Source organism: Ochlerotatus camptorhynchus, unplaced genomic scaffold, assembly GCF_037179485.1.
Source record: "Ochlerotatus camptorhynchus isolate MF236.1 unplaced genomic scaffold, CSIRO-AGI_Acam_v1.1 ptg000082l, whole genome shotgun sequence".
NCBI lineage: Eukaryota > Metazoa > Arthropoda > Insecta > Diptera > Culicidae > Ochlerotatus > Ochlerotatus camptorhynchus.
This window is the reverse complement of record NW_027040572.1, coordinates 3,857,671-3,877,050: the sequence shown is the minus strand read 5'-3', so window position 1 is coordinate 3,877,050 and position 19,380 is coordinate 3,857,671. Positions and strand designations below refer to the sequence as shown.

Genomic DNA, 19,380 nt, shown 5'->3' with positions numbered 1-19,380 from the left:
TGAATCGAACCAGACCCCAAGATATTTGAAGGACATAGAATGAGTGATCGGTTTACCCAAAAGTTGAAGCTTTGGTTGTGCTGGGCTATGCTTCCTAGAAAAAACGACCAACTCAGTTTTCTCCGTGGAGAATTCGATACCTAGCTGGGTAGCCCAAGTAGACAAATTGTCTAAGGTATCCTGTAAGGGTCCTTGCAGGTCGACCTCTCTGGGTCCTGTCATAGACACTACTCCGTCATCTGCAAGTTGTCTCAACGTGCAGTTGTCCCTTAGACAATTGTCAATTTCTCTGACGTAGAAATTATACAGAAGGGGGCTTAAACATGAGCCCTGGGGGAGACCCATGTAGCTAAATCGTGAAGCTGTAGAGTTTCCATGAGAAAAGCTCATATGTTTCTCTGACAGCAAATTGTACAAAAAGTTATTAATTAATGGAGAAAGGCCACAAGCGTGGAGTTTGTCTGAAAGGACTTCAACCGATACTGAATCAAAAGCCCCCTTAATATCCAAGAAGACAGAAGCCATTTGCTCTTTATTAGCAAAAGCCAACTGAATTTCAGTGGAAAGCAACGCGAGACAGTCGTTCGTTCCCTTGCCCTTACGGAAACCAAATTGAGTATCTGAGAGTAGGTGGTTCAACTCAACCCATTTGTCCAGGCGAAAAAGGATCATTTTCTCCAACAATTTTCGAATACACGATAACATCGCAATGGGACGATACGAATTGTGATCTGACGCGGATTTTCCAGGCTTTTTAATGGCTATAACTCTCACCCGCCTCCAATCATCCGGAACAATATTAAGCTCCAGGAACTGACCAAACAAGTTCAACATGCGCCTCTTAGCGACGTCTGGGAGGTTCTTCAACAAGTTGAACTTGATTCTATCAGCCCCCGGAGCCGAATTGCCACACGAAAGGAGCGCGAGTGAGAGTTCCAGCATTGAAAAAGGCTGGCTGATCTCGTCTACCGAATTCGTCGTTTCGCGAGGAATCATCTGTGCCGGCACAGAATCAGGACATACTTTTCGCGCGAACTTGAGAATCCAACTATCGGAGTACTCCTCGCTCTCGTTGTTTGAAGAACGGTTACGCATCCTTCGCGCCGCATTCCAAAGCGTATTCATCGACGTTTCGCGCGATAATCCGTCCACGAATTGCCGCCAGTATCCGCGTTTCTTGGCTTTGATGAGGCTCTTGAGTTCGCGTTCAAGAGCCGAGTACGCTTCGAAATGTACGGGTGTTCCACGTTTCCGGAAAAGCTTAAACGCGTCGGACTTTTTACGATAAACCTCAGTGCATTGCTGGTCCCACCAAGGGGAAGGAGGTTTCCTACGGAAAGACGTTCCTGGAACCGGCCGAGTTTGAGCTTGGAGCGCGCTGTCCAAGATCAGATTGGAGAGGAAGTTATATTCCTCCAACGGTGGAAGCCCTTCTACCGACGTTAGGGCATCTTCTATCACATTCTTGAACTTTGTCCAATCGATATTACGGGTAAGATCGTACGCGACGTTAACGGGTTCCGACGGATTGAACCCACTGGCAACTGAAACTTTGATCGGCAAGTGATCACTACCGTGGGGATCTTGGATCACATTCCACGTGCAATCCAACGATAATGAGTTAGAGCAAAGTGTGAGGTCTAATCTACTTCCATTCGAGGATGGGCCAGCCAAACGTGTTACTTCTCCATTGTTAAGAATTGTCATATTAAAGCTGTCGCAGAGGTCATATATCAAAGTAGAACGGTTGTCATCATACAGTTCCCCCCAGCCTGTACCGTGGAAATTCAAATCTCCCATAATCAACCGTGGAGCAGGAAGTACCGAACAGATATCTGAAAGTTGTTTGCGATTAACAACGGCTCTAGGAGGAATATAAACAGAAGCAATACAAAGGCTCTTACCTTTAATAATAGCCTGACATGCAACAACTTCAATACCTGGAAATTGTGGAAGATTCACTCTATAGAAGGAATGGCACTTTTTGATCCCCAAAAGTACCCCTCCTCCACGCGAATCCTCACGATCCAGTCGAATAATGTTAAAATCATAAAAAGGAAGATCGATATCTGAAGAGAGCCAAGTTTCACAAACAGCAAATGCATCACAATCATTATTGTGAATTAAAAACTTAAAAGAATCTAATTTAGGAATGAGACTTCGACAATTCCACTGTAGAACTGTGATCAAATCCCCGACCTCGTTTGGAAAATTATCCATCGAAGGAAATGATTGCTGCAATGAGGGGCCACTTCAATGTCAATTGCTTCAAGAGGGTCTTCACAGAAGGAAGCATTGCCAGAACAATGCTTTTGAGAGGATCAGAAATATTGAGGTACTTGAGAATATCGTCCACAATTTTATCAAATGAGAACAACCCGGATGAAGAAGGGGCTTCTGTTCTTAAAAATGGGCCATCAGGGGTTTTTGATGTCCCCGGGAGAGATGGAAAGTTCTGGTTATAGTCAGTTCTGCGGAAACCAGGAGGAGTTGAAACTTCCTTTTTTCTATCACTCCTTGATTTGGGGTTCCTTATCTGCAACTTTCCGCGAACGGATGCGTTTTCGTTTCCGTGCAGAACCTTCCGGAAAACTGAAAGAAGCTCCCTCCTCAGCCAAGTCAGAGTCAGACTCGTCATCAGACAAAACAGCAAAGGGATTTTTGTCGTTGGTTGATGGTGTGGCTGTTTTTAGCATGGCTGCAAAAGACTGCCTGGAACGCTCCTTAAGAGAGCGTTCTAGTTTCTCCCCGCGTTGTTTGTACGCCGGGCACGACGAGAGACCATGAGGAGTTCCCTTACAGTACACGCATTTTGGTGCAGTGACTGTGCATGCGCCATCCTCGTGCTTCTCTCCGCATTTGGAACAGCGTGCCTTGCTGCCACAGTGAGAGGCCGTATGTCCCAACTGTTTGCAATTTTGGCAGTTCATGACCCGAGGAACAAACAAACGTACAGGTAGCCGAAGTTTTCCCAACTCGATGTAGTGAGGAAGGGCTGAACCAGAAAATGTCACCCGAAACGAGTCTGTGGGGGTAAAGCTCTTTTTACCCTCGCTGAAAGATACTGAGTTCAGCTTCTGGACTTCCAGTATCTCAACCGTGGGAAGCAAGGGGTTCTTGAAACGGCCAACCGCTTGCTTCGCCAAGATCTCGGGGGTCAGACTCGCTTCGGTCACCACACCTTCGATCTCCAATACTTCGCGTCTATTATGTCTTAAATTTATGTCAAAATTGACGCTCGTATATGTCACTCACTTAGATTTTTTTCTAAGTGTATACGATTTGTGGCAACTGCAAGCTCACTCACAAAAACTAACAACACTAGCTAGTAGGGGAAAAATTCCTGTACCTGATGATGGTGTTTGTTTGCGTTGGTGAGTTAGCAGTTAAGACAAATCGTCGTTAGAAGTGATTGTGTACAAAAGCAGAAACGTCAATTTGAATAGTTACGTTTGATTTACTAACAACAACGCTCCCCAGTAGCCGAGATCACTTTCTTTAGACACTTTTCTCTCCTCCCACTTTTCCATCAAATCACACCAACCCTGAATGGTCCCCTCCTTCGCTCGTCCGACAGTCAGATTACCCGTTCTTGCATACGAGAGCAACATATTATTGGACAAGAAAATAAATCGCCCGCAAAACGCTTTGTTCATCTACCGCCTAAGTGGATAATTATATAGTTCACAGGCAGATCCAGAGTGTGTTCCCGGATCTGGCCACGACAACGCCAAAACGGAGGAACATGCAAACATAGCAAAACGAACATGACATATATACCTACGCGCACAACCGGAGAAGCACAGGGCAGGGGTCAGTCGCCACAACTCTTTTGTGCCCATAAGTGTAAGAGATCATTCGAGCGAGCAAAACATGCTAAAGACAATAGCTTTCATCGTTGTCCTCTGTATGTGCAAATGTATGTATGGTAGGAACGTGCTTATAGTGATTCCTTTTCCTTTGAGAGCCGCAATGGCCGCGGGTCCAGGTTCGGTTGTATGGCTATAAAAGAAAACATAATCGTTGGCGGTGCAGCAGGATGTTTTCTGCTGAATAGTGTCTGTGTATGAGTGATTTGTTGTATTCTTGTATCATTTTCAATGGATGCTGCAGATCTGTTTGATCTTTAAAACATTTCATGTAAGAACAATATTCCACTGGTGGATTCACAGTGCTGCTTAAAAATAGTATAAGGTCTACTGTGCTTTCATATCGCAAAACACGATACGCAATACAATTACATCAATGGATCTCCAGAGCATTTCAAAATCCAAAATCCAATCATTAAAATGGAATTTCAGCCGATCACATCCTTTGGTCTTGTGCTGAGCATCGTGGAGTCAGATCTGAGCTATGCGATTCCCTTCGGGCTCGAGGTAGACAACCTAATGTTCCAGTTCGGGATATTTTGGCTAGACGTGATCTGGAGTTTATGAAACCCATATATGTTTACTTTAAGAATACTAACCTTAGATTGTAAGTTTGATTAACCTTGTGTTTAGTTTGTGTATTGTGCGTGTAGTTTTTTTTATGTTTGTCTTCAAGATGAATAGAAATAAGTTCATGTTTTAGGATTAATTAAATATTTGTATAATAAATCATATTTCAAACCTCCTTCTCCCTTTCCCCATCCAAAAAAATGTAAATCTCCACTAACCTCGAGACGACCGCGAGTAATCGGTTCAATTCCTTTAACTCTAGATTTAAGACATGAATCATGTATAATGCAAATGATAACTCGGCTCTGTAAAGTTTATTCGATTGAGCCTGTACAAATAAATTAATAAAAAAAAAAAAAAAATGGAATTTCAAATTTAAGAGATTCTTTATGAAAAAATCAGAAACTCATTTAACGAGCACATATAAGTTTGCCAACACTCTAAATCGTTCTTTCTTTATTGAATGTTTGCTTTTTTTCAAATGCGTTTATTTTTCCAGGCTCATTTGCCGTAGCTTTGCAGAGCCGATATTCATCGTTTGGGTAACAAAATTACTCAAAACTAACGTTAGTAAAGCGGGGGCCGATTACTCGCGGCTATCTCGAGGTTAGGGGTAACAAATTCTAACAAACGGGTGGCAGGGTAGGGATTGAGAACACAAGGTTTTTTAGAGCAATGTGCTCTTGATCTAGAGCTAAGCGACATACTGGAGAAAAAGTAGAAGGGGCTGTGCCTAGGGGCACGAACGGAAGCTTGAGCTAGGACCGCTAGTGGACGGAACAAATGTGAACATTTAGTTCTTTTAAATGATCAATCATCAATTATCTTAATGACCTTGACAAATGTTCAAATAATACTCTAAGAGAAAAGGGCATAAAAAGGTTTGTTTACAAAAAGCTTGTATGCCCCTTTCACATGTTGTTCTTGTCTTAACAAATTTCTGGTGGTTCTGAAAAGGACCGTTTTGTAGTGATGGTTGAGTAATGCTGAGCTGAGCACGACGAGCTACTGATTCCGTCACCGGGAAATACCAGCTGGTGATTTGTTTTTTATGATAACTCCTTACTTGAAAACAGGCTGCTTTTTCATGGTATACAGTGTGATAATTCAATAATCAATAAATTATCTCAACATTTAGTGACAAACCATTCATAAATTTTAGTAACATACAATAAATGCTATAATCCACAATTTCAAAATATGTAAGCGCCGATTGAAACAATCTTTTCGACGTCACTACAAGGGTGATTGATTAAACGAAATAAACGAATCGTGCGGAATGAAAGCCGAGGAAAAACTAATTGCACCAATATATTCAGGCCTACAATTCCACACTTTCTATAGACAGGTTGCGCCTTGATAGCTAGCTGATTGCGGGAACTGATGACCTTGACCAACGTCCAAATAATACTCTTTAACAAATTTTTGGTGGCCCTGAAAAGGACCGTTTTGTAGTGATGGTTGGGTAATTCTGAGCTGGGTGTTCAACACGGATGAGGCTGTCGAGCTGTATGTCGTTTGGAGCGATGGTGGCACGCTTGGCATAGATGACCGACCCGCAGCGACTCACGAAGAGCTACTGAATCCGATCCATATCATAGCGGTGCAGCTTCTTCCTCCTTTGATGGTTGCTTATTAGGGCTCTGCAGCTCGCTGCTTGCAGGCAGTCTTTCGTTGTTACTGGAGAACAATTTTCAACGCCACACACCGAAAGTACTGCTACTGCTGCTACTAATTTCGACGACCGAACACCACCACACAGTGGTGTGGTCGTTGGGAGCGTGTGGTTCTGAGTATGGCGATGAGTGTGCAAAATATTACGCAATTCCATCCTCCCTATTCGTACGCGCCCGAGAATCGGAGGCGAATGCCACTTCGACTTGTTTCGTCTCTGACGACTGTGCTGAGGAAGCAGCATATGCATGTAGGTAATTGGTGGATTTGTTCGTTAATTCGACCGGTTTGGACAATGCTGCACATTTACCAGTTTTCAATAGTTTTCTATTGAAAATAAACATTCTGAAGCATTGTTATCGATGCTTAGCCATATTTCTGATCGATTAGTGATAAAAATATTGAAATTGGACCAGGGGCAGCTGAGTTATTAACGTTCAAATTCTTTCTAAATTTGTTACATGTTCCATTTTCGGTTTTAACAAAGTGTACCCCCATATAGAAATCAAAGACGTAGTCCTACGTCAAAAGACAAACATGGGGGTACACCGATGGAGACCTATCAACTTGAGAGAACACAAGATGACACTAACTACTAAATCCTCAGATCGATCCGTTTTAAAAACACATAAATTAAATTAAAATATTCGAGATCTCGGCTCGCCAAGATGTCTCTAACGGGTCGCAAAGGTTGTTTTCCTCGGGCCCTGAGGGATGCGGATAACTCGGATCTAGCAACACAATGTAGGGTGCATGACCAAAGCACGTGGTCGATATCGTGATAGCCACTACCACAAGCGCACAAATTGCTGCCTGCGAGCCCGATTCGGAAGAAATGCGAGTCTAACGAGTAGTGATGCCCCGTAACGTGGGTAGATCACCTTTTCGTGGTACGTTACGGGATGTAAGATCTACCACCGAATCTTAGTCTTGACTACTTCAAACTAGGGGTACAGGCTGTTTCAGTAATCAAAGGAACACATCTTAGTCCTTGTTACTTTTTATGCCTTGTTGATAGTGATAAGTCCTCGGGTTGCCTGTACCGAGGAGGATCTTGAAACAAGGAAAAAATGAGTTAGTTAGTCTTCATCTATGTGATTCTTAATCTTCTATTCATTGTTCTCTAGTTTGAAGTGGTTAAGACTAGGGTTCTGATTAGGGTCATTGCTTATTTTTATTGCTAAGGAATCCCATTTCGACTGACAAAGGGGCGCGCCTTTAGAGGGTATTCCAACACTCCGAAGGGTATAAATAGCGGGACCTTTCATTTAGAATCGATTCCTTGCGATGAAGGCAAGAATGACAACTGTATCAACACCGAATACTTCATCATTTCTCAATAGTGATGGAGTAATACGACATGCACTAAACTAAGGACACGGGCTATACTACAATAGATCAAATTACTGGTCGCAGTAGTGTTATGTCCCGAACAAAGAAAAAAAAAAAAAAAAACGAGTAGTGATTAGACATGAGCCTTGACATGACACGTATAAAGTCACGGCTCATGTCCAATCCTTTGAACCATGGCTTGTTCGATACCTGTGGGAGAATAGAATGTAACCATCTTCCCAGATCACTCTCATTCCATTTTTGTTGCCAGTTGGTGAGGACGTGCTGACGGGTAATTGAGAAAAATTCCGCAAAGGCGATTTGTCGATCAAAAATATCGCCTTCCATAGCGCCCACCTTAGCTAGCGAGTCCGCTTTCTCATTACCCGGAATTGAGCAATGAGATGGGACCCAAACTAAGGTGATAGTATAGGAGCAGTTAGATAAAGTACTCAATTTAGCTCGGATTTCGGTCAGGAAATACGAAGAGTGCTTCATCGGCCTCATTGATCGAATAGCTTACAACGAGCTAAGGCTATCACTAAAAATAAAATAGTGATCAGATGGTAGTGAGGCAATTTGCTCTACTGCGTAAAATATGGCTGCTAGTTCCGCAACGTATACGGAACAGGGTTTTTGCAGTTGATATGAGGCGCTATGAAATTCGTTGAATACTCCAAATCCAGTGGAAGCGTTTATATCTGTGAAAAAACTCTTATTGTTACTGACATGGTGGTACTTGTTTGCAAAAATTAAGGGAACAATCATCGACCGATGGTGATCTGGTATTCCACGGATTTCTTGCAACATGGTCAGATCGAAATTTATATGGGAACTATAAAAGTCTTGGAGGCATACACGAGAGGAATTGAATGAAGAAGGGCCAATCTCCAGCGTCATGTACTCGTAATAGAGACTCATGAATCTTGTTTGAGGATTTCTGTCGAGCAGCTTCTCAAAGTTTTCTATTACCAATGGGTTCATTACTTCACAACGGATAAGAAACCGGAAGGACAGTTCCGCGAAACGATCTGTCAGTGGGAGAACACCCGCGAGTACTTCGAGGCTCATCGTATGCGTCGAGTGCATACAGCCAAGCGCGATTAGGAGGCAACGGTATTGAACCCATTGCAGCTTTAAGATAAGTGTTTTCCCATTTGCTGTTTTAGCGCATAGGCCAGTTGAATTTCAGTTGAAAGCCACGCAAGACAGTCGTCCGTTCCTTTGCCTCTCCGAAATCCAAATTGCGTATCTGAAAGTAAACCATTCGACTTGACCCATTTGTCTAGACGAAAAAGAATCATTTTCTCCAACAATTTCCGTATACAGGACAGCATCGCGATGGGACGGTTCGAGTTGTAATCCGACGCAGGTTTACCAGGTTTTCGATTGGCGATAACTCTTACTTGCCTCCAGTCATCCGGAACAATGTTGTGCTCCAGAAATTGATTGAATAAGTTAAACAAGCGTCTCTTCGTGACATCTGGGAGATTTTTAAGCAAGTTGAACTAGATTCTATCCATTCCTGGAGCTGAATTGTTACATGAAAGGAGAGCAAGTGAGAATTCCACCATCAAAAACGGGGAATCTATTTCGTTATTACCCGACGGACGATCACGAACGTTGGTTTGAACCGACACCGAATCCGGGCAAACTTTCCGCGCGAAGCTGAATATCCAACTGTCCGAGTACTCCTTGTCTTCGTTAATCGGTTTTCGCGTTTCGCATTCTCCTGCCGACATTCCAGAGTGTTCTCATGGAAGTCTCGCGCGACAAACCATCGACGAACCGACGCCAGTAACCGCGTTTTTTGGCTTTAATCAAGCCTTTAAACGTTTTCTCGAGCTCGATGTACCGCTCGAAATCCTCGACCTCACCGTGTTTGCGGAAGCGTTTAAACACGACGGACTTCTCGCTGTTCGCGTCGGTGCAATCCATATCCCACTACGGAGTGGGAGGTCGCTTGCGAACGGAAACACGCGGAACACGTTTCGTTTGTGCTCGCAGCGCACAATCGATGATAAGACGCGCGAGAAAGGAGTACTCGTCCTGGAGGAAGTGTTTCAACCAATTGACTAGCATCAAGAACCGCGGTCGCGAATTTTCGCCAGTCAATGTTTTTCGTAAGATCGTACGCGATGTCAACCGAGCGAGTAGAAGATGAACCATTGGTAATAGAAATTTTGAATGGCAAATGCTCACTACCATAGGGATCTTGAGTTACTTTCCACGAGCAATCCAACGATAGTGAACTCGAACAAAGTGAGTGGTCTAATCTGCTTATTTTTGCATGAGGTTTGGCTACTCGTGTTGCTTCCCCGGTGTTCAGAATTGTCATTTTGAAGAAGTCGCACATGTCGTATATCAAGGTTGAGCGGTTGTCGTCGTACAGTTCCCCCCAGCCTGTACCGTGAGAGTTAAAATCTTCCAAGATCAACCGTGGCTCCGGCATAGCCGTGCAGATATCCGCGAAACTTTGACGAGAGATCGCGGTTCTCGGTGGAAGATATACTGAGGCATTTACCTCGAATATTAACCTGACATGCAACTACCGATTTACCGAAGACATATCGATTCTGTAGAAGGAATGAAGCTTGTTGATCCCCAGAAGCACCCCTCCATACGAATCTGCGCGATCAAGGCGAATAATTTTGAAATCGTGGAAAGCAAGATCGTTGTCTGAAGAGAGCCATGTTTCACAAAGGGCAAATGCATCAGAAAGTGAGTTGTTAACTAAAAATTTAAATGTGTCAAGTTTTGGCATAAAACTTTTACAGTTCCACTGAAGTACAGAGATCATATCCCCGACCTCATTCGGAGAATTATCCATCAAAGGATATGATTGATGCAAAAAAGGACCACCTAGAAGCTAGTTGCTTCAAAAGAGTTTTCACCATCGGCAGCACTAAATTAATAATGCTCCTCGTTGAGTCAAAGTCAGAGATATTGAATATACTGAAGAAGCTATCCACAATACCAGAAAACGTGAACATGGAGGCATGTTCTTGCTGATTATTCAGCTAATTTTCTGGCGAAAAAACTGGGACATCTGGGGTTTTAGATGATCCTGGAAGTGACGGAAAGTTCTTGTCATAATTACAAGGTTTTAAACCCGGTGGAATGGGTTTCGGTGCATTTCCGTTACCTGTTGATTTTTCCAAGGTGGAAGGGTGGTCCGTACGAGTGGCCTTACGAGGTTTTTCGGTGTTGTGTTTTTTTGCTCGTTTTCTCGTATTGCTTTTAAAGACAAACGGACAACCCTCACCGACCTCTGAGTCAGAGTCTAGATCATCAACTGGCAAAATGGAGAACGTGTTAATGCTTTTTGGTGTGGTATGAGAAGATGTAGCGGTATTCTTCAAGAGTTCTGCTATTGTTCTCTTGGAGCGAGCTTGCAGAGACCACTTAATTTTGTCTCCCTGCTGTTTATACCTCGGGCAGTCAGTCAGGGTATGCAGGCTCTCCTTGCAGTACACGCATTTTGGAGGAGCACCGCAAGGGTCCTCTTGATGTTGCTCGCCACACTGATCGCAGCGTGGTTTGTTCGAGCAGTAGGCCGATGTGTGACCAAGTTGTTTACATTTAGAGCAGTTCATTACCCGAGGTACAAACAGACGTACAGGCAGCCGAACCTTGCCTATAGCGACGTAGTGAGGTAACGCTGAACCCGAAAAGGTCACACGAAACGAGTTCGACAAGGAATACGATTTTTTTTGAGCCTACGATGGATACCGACTGCATTTGAAGGCAGTCCAATATCTTCACCTTCGGCAGAGCACGGTTTTTAAAGATTATGAAGGAATCGGGACCCATGAAATCATCACTTCAGTGGTCGCTTCAGTGACCACTCCTTCAATTTCTACCTCACTACTAAGTTTGTAGACTCGGTATTCCAATGAAAAAAGCTCGCACGCAACAATCTGGTTAGCCTGCTTCCGGTCATCAACGGTAACGCGCAGTTTTATTGGTGTTACCTTGAAAATATCGGTAACGGCCGAAAAATGTGTTGTTAGATCCTTAGCGATGCTCGGAATGTTCAAAGGTTTTTGTTTGGGCCGGAAAAAAACAACCCATGGGCCTTTCGAGGCTTTTGGGTATGCCTTTAGGCGGGGGAGCGCAGCGGTTTTCGGGGGCAATGGTGTGGGGGGTGCAGGTGGACGAAGAGGAGATGGTGGGGAGAGGGTTGTGGGCGATACCTTTTCTTGGGATATGCTCCAGTATTTTTGCTGGAGAGCGAGTCAACTGGAACGTCAAGTTTTCCGATTTTCTCGGACACCAGCAACCTAAAAAAAATCATAACTTTTGAACCAAGCATCGCACAGTCAACGTCAATTAACAAAAACTACTTGAAATTTTGTCAGCTATTGTTAAAAAAAAAATACAATTGCAAACCAATTTCGCATGAAGGTTTTCACCATAAATCCAAAAGAAAAGCTGTGGAAATTATCGTCTGTATCACGAATTTTTATAAAAAAAAAAAATGTTTTCATGTTTGGAAATTTATAAGCTTTTTTCGGTGAACATTTCAAGATGGTATATCATACCGTTTTTTAGATATGCCCGAAAAACTGATGACCGGTCTAGCGCTCTTCTTAAAAAAATAAGAGATTGTATCCAAGACATGACCGTAGATTTGACGTAGGATTACGAAAGGTAGTTATGATGGCATAGCAAAAGTATAGTAAATATTAAATTGATTTCTTAACTCGTTATCAGTGAAAAATTTCGATATGTTGAAATTCGGGAACAATTTGAGAGTTCTGTTTGTGAGGTGCTCTGTCGATGTTCATGTAGTACCAGCCAATCATGGACGATATGTCTTGGATTCAAGCTCTTACTCTTTAGTTTACTCTTTTATTCGTCATTTGTGGTCCTAAAAAGGACCGATGGGTTGGAAGCTTGAAAGCTAGTTAAGAACAACACTGTAGAAATTTTTCCTCGATGTTTTCGGAAATGATAGCGGTGCGGAAATGAAATATGTAGGGGAAATAGATGTAATGTCGGCCTAAATGCCCCTAATTTGGGCCCATACATAAACGCAGCAATCGAGTAAATTTTCAATGGCGACCAAAAATATCAATTAGTGCCGTCCCAATGACGCGTTCATCTAGATAAAATTAATAAATAGCAGATTTCTAGCGATGGGCCCAATCTTAGATCCATAGGCCAACAATAGAGCCATTTCCCCTATGTTTCCAATTTGAGATTTCAATTGTACCCGTTTTTTTTTTCATACGTTTAAGGCCCACGCACATTAGATCCGGATCATCCGGATCGAACGCGTTGCGGCAAAGTGCCAGCTAAATCTATTGTCTAACTGTCAAATTTGCGTCAACGCAACGCTAACGGACCTAATGTGGCTTGCCATTAAAGCCCTTATGCCCGTGATGTGATCAATTTGCCCCTGGATTACGGTATTAAATTTAGAATTGTGTTTATCCTATTTGTTTCAATGCTACATACAAATAGTACAAATCAGTAAAAAGCATTGTTAACATCCATGAAGCGTTGATGCCTACATTTAGCTTCAATGTAGACATCAACTCTAGTACTCTCAACTCTAGTCAACTTCAACGTAGACGACCGAATCTTCTTAAGAATATTACTTTGGATGTTCAGCAAACGAAAAGAACTCAGCCATTCACCAGTTATCGATGTCCTCAATGATCATCATTTGCAATTAACCAAAACTAATTTGCTGAAAGATCGTTTATCTCAACTCAACAATTAGTGACAACAAGCTCAGATATATTGGCCGACCAAATTAAGTCAGAATTTCAGAGCGAAGTAAAAATGAAAATACTTGCTCAGCCACCATGACCAGGGGCACTGATAATGACAGTTAGGAGGGTTAAGAAAAGAATTATTCAGGTCCATAATAGTAACTGTGTGATGGCGCGATATGTTATTACTAAAAATATAAAGAAAGAGAGATTCATGAATTTTACGAACTTTTGTCAAACTTTTCGGGTCAAATTACTCCTATGTGCTCCATTTTCAACGCACAACAGACCATCTCAAAGCCTTGCATTCCATTTCTTTTGCATTGTGTGCACTTAATTTCCATGTTCATATTTGTATGAACCCATGGCGCAAAAATTTAAGGACGGACGGAAATAATACCGCCAAAATCGCCAGAAAGTCTAGCGTGCAGAAGGATGTAATAAGTGCACTAGCTGTAATCATCACCGTTTTGAAGAACATACTCAGCCAGCAGTAAACATACGTTCTCGGGCTATCGCCATGTACACATGGGTATGGCAACTGTTCTGGCCCCGGGTGGTGCACCAGTAGTGACGGACGGATAGGTGATTAAATTTTACAGTGTGAGAGAAATGTAGAATATGTACTTACGTTTCATGATACTTCACATCTGGCAGTGAAACAAACAAAACCACCAGGTGTACAGCATGGGAGTATGAGTTGAACTGAGCTACCTACCTCATAACTTTGAAGTCACAAACGTGCAAGCGAGATTGCAATCATAAAACTGTCAGACTGTTATTTCTATAATCCCGTGTAGTAGCCTCGTTAAGAGTACCTTGCCTAAAGTGACGGATGCGGTTTATCACCTGTTAAGTCTTAATTAACAGAAGCAAAAAGGCAATCAAAGGCGCAACTAGGCGTAGAAAGCCGTGCAATGCAAGTGCATAATTTAAAAATAAACAGAACCGCATTCAATTCTAATGCTTGTGGTTAAAACGTTTGTATAAGGCCGAATATGTATGTTTTCACAGGGGTGTGCTTCTTTAAAGTTCAATAACATTACATTAGCAAAAATGGGCTACGGAATAGAACAGACGTTTTTTTTTTATCTTGCGAAGTGATATAATAGTTTCTTTCGATACCGTGTCATGGGAAGGCAGCGCTCCCGGAGCAGGCGAAGAAGAAAAACAGTGGTGAGGGTAGCTCAAGTGTACCTATCTCGAATTGCGGTCATCTTCAAGCATGTGATAAAATACCGCAGTCTGTCCCACACAGTTCGAAGAGGTAGTGTAAATTTCTGTTAAATATGATGCACATAAATGGAGCGTCACATATCATATACGTTTGCATTATATATCATGTAAAGTTCTGACACATTTTATGCAATGTAGCAAATATTGTATACAAAAGCTCATCTTTGTAAACAACATTGTTTACAAGTTGCTCGGTTGCGTGAGATGAAATTTAAGTTTACGTGAATGAATGTTTACATCACAATACAAATTCAGAATTTTTATCTGTGCATATCCTATCATCGAGGCCCTTGGTGTACTGTACTCCGTTAGGTTATCGGACGAGCCAACATTCATCTCACCGGCGGGCAACACATCGATTTTTTTTTTTCCGTTTGGTTTGTTTTTTTCCGTCGATCTTGTTTTCCGTGCTGAGCACCAATGCTACCGACGTGCCAGGAAGGCAGCTCCCACACCTGGACCCTACCTATCGACCCATCAACTCATGAACCGGGGACCAACGGCTTTACTTCCCATCCTAAGGAAGGCGTGATCAGAGATGTTATGCCTCAGAACATCCCGGCGGCGCCGACTGGGATTGAACCCAGGCCTGCTGGGGTGAGAGGTAATCACGCTTACCACTACACCACCGGCGCCGTTTGCAATCCATCGATGCTAGACCTGTTCCTGACAAATACCTAACCGATAATAGCGAAATAGCCTTGAACGAACTCAGCTCCGACCACCAACCGGTGGTGGCTGAACTGGGCTGCAACGTGGTCCCTGCTCCAAGCATGTGCAAGGACTACCACCGCATAAACTGCGCACACTTTGGACGCATGGTAGATAGGCACATTACTGGACTGTGGAATATTCGTAGGCGCCAGTTCCAAAGAACCGGAGATCTAGCGAGGAAACATGAAATGGCCAATCTGAACAAGGAGGTTGCTTCCAGAATGGTTTCACTCCAGAACGAAAGTTTCGTGCGGCTCGTCCAGAATTTTGACGACCGCTCCAGAACCTTTCCGAGATGTTGCCAAGGTCCGAAAGACGCACCCCAAACCCATTCTACCACTCAAAGATGAATATGATGACGATCGGCTCATATTGTATATTGAGCATATTGCCAAATCTCACTTGCTCGGCTCCAACATTCAAAGTCCGCTCAAAGATCAGCTTGGGCTATCCTTCTGGAGGATAGAATCTCAGTGGGACAAATTTGCTCAGCGCTGAAATACACCAAAAACATGAAGGCCCCCGGGTTCAACGGAATATTCAATCTAGTGTGGAAAAACCTCAGCATGAAGGTTCACTCTCTGCTGGCCACTGTCTTCAACAGATGCTTGGAACTGCACTACTTTCCGAGCATCTGGAAGACAGCGAGATTGATACCTATCCGGAAACCCGGGAGGGACCCAACATTAACTTCAAGCTACAGACCGATCAGCCACCTTTCAGCGCTGGGCAAATTGTTCGAGAAACTTATTCTCAATCGTTTGCTCAAGTTTGCCGAGGAACACAACATCCTTCTACCGGAACAGTTCGGGTTCAGGAAGGGGCACTCCACAAATCATCAGCAAGTACGGGTGATAAATAACATCCGAAGTAGCAAGGCTGTAACCAAGTCCACAGCCATGACATTGTTAGAGAGAGCGTTTGACAATGTCTGGCACAATGGGCTTGTATTCAAGCTTTGTAACTTCAACTTTCCTTTTCATCTTGTTAAAATCACCCGTAACTACCTTCAGCAAAGGTCGTTCAGGGTATCGTTGAATGGCTGCCTTTCAAACACGTTCTCCATCCCAGCAGGTGTTCCGCAAGGAAGTCTGTTGGGTCCTTTGCTTTACAGCATCTACACTTCCGACATTCCTCCCCTCTGAGACGGTTGCGTGATGCCTCGTGACATAACAAACAAGCTCCATCGATGCCTCGACGCCTTTGCTGATTTTTTTATTATTATAGTCACTTTAACGCTCTTGACTCATTCGTGACTTGTCCGGGGGTGAGATTTGAACTCGCGACTTTGACGTGAGAGGTATGGATGCTAACCACTACGCCGGGGTCACCCACCACGTGGAAAATTAAAATCAATGCCTACAAAACGCAGACAATCATGTTCCTCCATCGGCAATCGCCCAAACTAAAACCGGCTCCCTCTATGCAGCGCCAGTGTGAGAATCATGTGTTCAGACTCACAGAGGATGTGCTGAGGATGGTACTTTCGATACAAGAATTTCCGATCTCCCTTCTAGATGGAGTTTTGAAATTAGATTTTAAAATTGCTGACATTAATACCAACAATCAATACGAAACTAACGATTGTAAATTGGCTCACTACTTGACTAGCCTATTGCTCCCAAGTACATCGATTAACGTTCCCCATTCTAGTCAAAATTCCAGTACTACCCTATGTTTGTTTTGATTCGCTATGAAAGTTTGACAGATAAAATGAGGGGTTCGTGGATTTTCTTATGTTTCGAGGGGTGCATCGATTAGCTTGGGACCGAAGAGAGTACCAGAGCTGAGCCAAAAGTTGAGCTCGTTTCTTCGGGACCTTCTGGTCTTAGTTTCTATGTTAATACTAGGTTTGTGCCGAAATGCAACTCGTCAGAACATGCTTTATTAAGCAATTTGTGTATAGTAGGATATGTGTATATAGTAGTTGTAGGTTAGTTCTAGACTAACATTTGAAAAGGGCGTACTACTACTCGATAAACACGAAAAAATAGAAGAAAATATCAGTTCAAATCATCAAAAACGTTTCTTCTTACATGGCGTATTTCCAACTTTCAACTATATGATGCATCTGGTTGTTACGCCTTGCACCAGAACTACGAATTATATTGTTTTAATATGCCAAACGTACTGATTATGTAGTATTTTAAGTGAAGCATGATAGATTACACTATTAACGATATGTCAAGCTTATAAAATCATCCAGAAAATGGAAAGTCGTGAAATAAGATTAATTTTTAGGTCATCAAATTTTGGAAGCGATTTTTTCGATATGATCATTTTGGAGTTACACCCTTTTCAAATGTTAGTCTAGAGATGTAGTAGTAAATAGTAGTTTTGAGTAGTCTCCTTTTCCAATTTCCAACAAACCAATCCCACCAAGGTGGTAATTCTCTAAACAGGCATGATAGGATTAGGAACTGTAATTAATAATTAAAAATTTCAAATGAGTTAAACTTGAAAAGACACATCTGTGTCACTTGATAATTCAAATAGGGGAAAAGTTGGCTTCGGCAATACCTTAACATATTATCGTCAGATGGCTAAACAACGTCCTTGAGAGCTCAATTTTGGCATGTGGATACATTGTGTTTCAGCGCAACTATTGGCCAAATTTGAGTGCTCTAGGACTTTGTTTACCCCCCTGACGATAATACCCTAGTAACAATTCTGCAATCATTTGGCATCCACTCTGATTTATGATGGTTTAATAATGGCAATGAATAATCCATTTAGTTTAAATACAGCATTTCACAGTATAAAACGTTCCTGCTTAGTAGTTCACCTTTTCGCTGTTTTAAAAACCTTTTACAGTCTGGCGAGAAGTCAAAAACTGTCTTGTTTTAATATTAAATTTAAAGAAGTTCTCAATCCCACCATAAAACTGTTCTATAAATCAATCATAAACTTCATTAGCAATTTGTTATTAATGTCTTGATAAAATACTTTATAAACCTGCACACTTAGAAAAATTCATGTAAAATTAAGGTGCTCTCAGACTGACATACACGAGCGTCAATTATGACATAAAATTGAGTCATAATAGACGCAAAATTCAGCTCAATCAAACGTACTTTTCGTCGATTAACGAACTTTTCAGTCTCGGAGCACTTAATTTTACATGACATGTTTGTTTACGTCTCATCCTTTATGTCAAAGATGGATTCCGTCACGTATAAAATTAGGTATTTCTAAGTGTGTGTTCTATCATTATAAAAGCAATCATAAAACCATTAGATTTTAAATGAGAGCAAAAGGCATATATTGTTGCCTTTTAGGCTTTTAAAAGTGTATCATAAAATCTCCTCTGTTTACAAATTGAATTTTAAGGATGGATCCTCACAGTGAATAAAATCCAAATTTATGACAAGGATATCTCGAAGGATAAACGAAGTTGGAGGAAAAATTCAAGCGATGCTAACGACCGAAGGGAAGTGGATTTCAGTAAAACTTAGTTCTTTAGAAGAACCAGCACGTCCGGCGGAACGGGTGCCATTAACGACTGAGCATCTGATGAAGAAGAGTAAAGTGAGCCTGGTCCTCAAATTCATAAAACATTGTCAAAACAGTCTGAAAACAGACCAGCCTTCTCCAGACCTTGCGAATCGATGAAGATCGGAGTAACTTGTGTCAGTACCGACAGTAAACCACTGAAACTGTCAGTTAGCGGACACTAGTTGGTTTCCGATCCATAGCTGCGATTTTATTCGGCGAAATTGTCATCACTTGGAAAAAATTCATTGAACCGTACATTCCTGCATCGTTTGATGGTGCACTTCCAGAAGCATTCGGAAGAAGGGGATCTTTTTGGGAGTGATCGAGGTTACAGCTGTGCGAAATGCGAATTGTTGTGAACACTTTCTGAGGAACTGATTCCAAGCCATCGGCAGAGAATCGCCTGGAAGAACGCTGAATCGCACAGCGCAACTATCGAAAGATAAACAAAAATGCTGCCATAAATCTGAACGGTTTAGGATCAAGTAAAATGGCTTTAGATAAATACAATTCAGTCTACAGGTTTTCTTCATGAAAGCCTTATGAATTTGTTAAGGATTTCTTGAAAGCAAAATAACTTTTTCACAAATGGCCCACGAAAATCAACTTTTATGCCTCCGCCATATTACAATTATTTTGTTTGTTTTACACAATCTTCGATTTCAATCTATATTTCCTTGGATATAACTTTAGTTTAGTTAATTTAGCAATGAGAAAATATTTATGGATCTGAAGAATATTTTTTTTTCTTAATTTAAAATAATTAG

At 42.1% G+C, this 19,380-nt stretch overlaps 1 protein-coding gene across 1 annotated transcript in view; it reads right to left on the bottom strand.

Annotated features, from left to right (window-relative positions):
• Positions 1-6,076: 6,076 nt before the first annotated feature.
• Positions 6,077-19,380, bottom strand: part of TM9SF3 (transmembrane 9 superfamily protein member 3) — a 236,461-nt gene continuing 223,157 nt past the window's right edge. The window contains exon 9 of the mRNA XM_065218009.1: positions 6,077-6,088. The gene's annotated coding sequence lies outside the window, so the exon portion shown is untranslated. The remainder of the gene's footprint in view (positions 6,089-19,380) is intronic.